The 2,101-nt window shown below is 43.1% G+C and overlaps 1 pseudogene; it reads left to right on the top strand.

The window, feature by feature from the left end:
• Positions 1–633: 633 nt before the first annotated feature.
• On the top strand, positions 634–1,774 carry LOC107683185 (proteasome subunit beta type-11-like; annotated as a pseudogene).
• The last annotated feature ends 327 nt before the right edge of the window (positions 1,775–2,101 follow it).

Genomic DNA, 2,101 nt, shown 5'->3' with positions numbered 1-2,101 from the left:
CTTCGTTCCTTGCTCCTCAGTCCGCTCAGCAGTGCACCTGTGACAGCGACCCTCTTTACACTTTGTTTTGAGCCTGGTTGGAGGAAATAATTTACGAATCAAAACCATACAATATTAAGCCATTGCTGTTCCACCATGTAAAATACTTTATTGTAATGGTTGTAATCAATTTCAATAAATTATGAAAAAAGACTTGCATATGCACTCATAAACAAAAGCATTGTCTCCTAAATCAAGCCATTAAATTGTTTCATGGTCAGTTACACTTCGTTTGAATTTAGTGTTATATGGTTTACTTCCATGCATAAACCTTTTTGAAAATAATTTGTGATATTTGCATTAGAGTCCTTATGTGTGTGGAAAAACAGACTGAGCTCGTTATGCTCTCATCTCAGCATTTTCATGATTATGTTTGAGAGTCGCTTCACTGTTGTGCCTCAGTGGTGACCACAGAAGCATATCGGATATAGCCTATAGCAAAGATTTTTTGCTGAGACATCACATGTGTGTGGGTGTGAATACTCTCCACCTCCTATAAAAATCCTTGTCTCAGAGGGGTCTTTTCTTTAAGTGCAGCTTCCAAAGCTCAACGTTGCACCAACTTACAAGCCGTTATCTCACTATAAATGGAAAATGGCTCTTCAGGATGTTTGTGGTTTCCTGGACACCCTTGATGCCACCAGCCCATGCACTTACCCACCAAATGAGATGGGATACATGTGGAGGACAGCATCGGAGTTTGACAGAGATAGTGCTTTTCATTTTCTTTTCCCCCCTTGGCAGTGCAGCAGAAAAAACAGAGTGCCAACTCTTTTCTCTTCAACTTTCTCCAGTCTGTCACCTCATCAGCAACCCTTTCAGCTATCACACGGTACCACAACTTTGGGTTTTATATTTCGGGATGACTCGCGCCAGCTGTAAGGGTTTAATTTGCTGCCCGATAAGTCAAAAGATTATGCCCATCCACTCTCACCTGGTGGTCAACATCTCGGGCAGCGGTGCCGATTGTATGCTGTGGGAACGGATCCTCACCTGTGAGATGAGGCTTTACCAGCTTCGCCATCGCAAGAGACTAAGCGTCAATGGAGCTGCAAAACTGCTTTCCATGATGCTTCATCCGTTCAAAGGCACTAATGTGTGTGTTGCAGCTACTCTGTGTGGATGGGATGGAGAAGAAACTCGGGAAACCCTAAATTCCTGCATGGAAATTGCAGAGGTTAAGGAAGCAGTGGAACAGGATACCGGTGTATCCACAATTTCAGATTCAGCTCTAAGTAGTGTGAAAATGGCCTCTGTAAATGAGCAGGAGATTTTAAAAGACGCTTATGCACTGAATCCAGCTGTGTCAGATCAAAATACAAAAAATGTTCTGTCTACTTTTGGAGGACGGTCTGGTCCCAGGGTATGCTATGTTTGCAGTGATGGCCTGCAACTGAAAGGAGAGATGATATCAGTGGGGTCAGGGTCACCCTATGCGTACGCTGTGCTTGATGATGGCTGGAGATGGGGGATGACTGTGGATGAGGCAGTGGCACTGGCCCGGGAGGCTGTTTTCAGAGCCACTCACTGGGATGCCTACTCTGGGAATAATGTAGACCTTTTCCACATCACTGCCCATGGCTGGCGACGCAGAGACAGAGAAGATCTGAAGGAGGAGTATTACAGAGAGAGGGAGAGAAAGAGGAAGAAGATCAAGGAGAGGGAGAAAGAGAGTCAGAAAAGAGAGGGGGATGAGCTAGGGGAAGGTGATATATATTCAGTACACTGTGGATAGGGACACAGACTGTGGGAATACAAAAATAGATGGATGGAATGTGAATGTGATGGACAGAAATAGCAGTTTCAATGTCAGGCGGTTCACTTGATAATACAGATAAAAAGAATCCACAATGCACAGGGGAAGAAAATACGTTTTCATAAACTGTATTTCAACCAAAAAATTAAATAGTCGTCAATACAATGCATTTTTTCAGATAAACATTTGTAATCATAGGCTAAACAAATTGGATTTTCCTTGATATTGTTATTCTGCTTTTTTTATTAATATGAGTCAACAAGGATAGCCCATCATTTCAGCGACAGCAGAGACACTCGGAGCCTG

The sequence above is a fragment of the Sinocyclocheilus anshuiensis genome, unplaced genomic scaffold, assembly GCF_001515605.1.
Source record: "Sinocyclocheilus anshuiensis isolate Anshui unplaced genomic scaffold, SAMN03320099.WGS_v1.1 C33021600, whole genome shotgun sequence".
Taxonomy (NCBI): domain Eukaryota; kingdom Metazoa; phylum Chordata; class Actinopteri; order Cypriniformes; family Cyprinidae; genus Sinocyclocheilus; species Sinocyclocheilus anshuiensis.
This window is presented reverse-complemented; position numbering and strand designations above follow the sequence as displayed.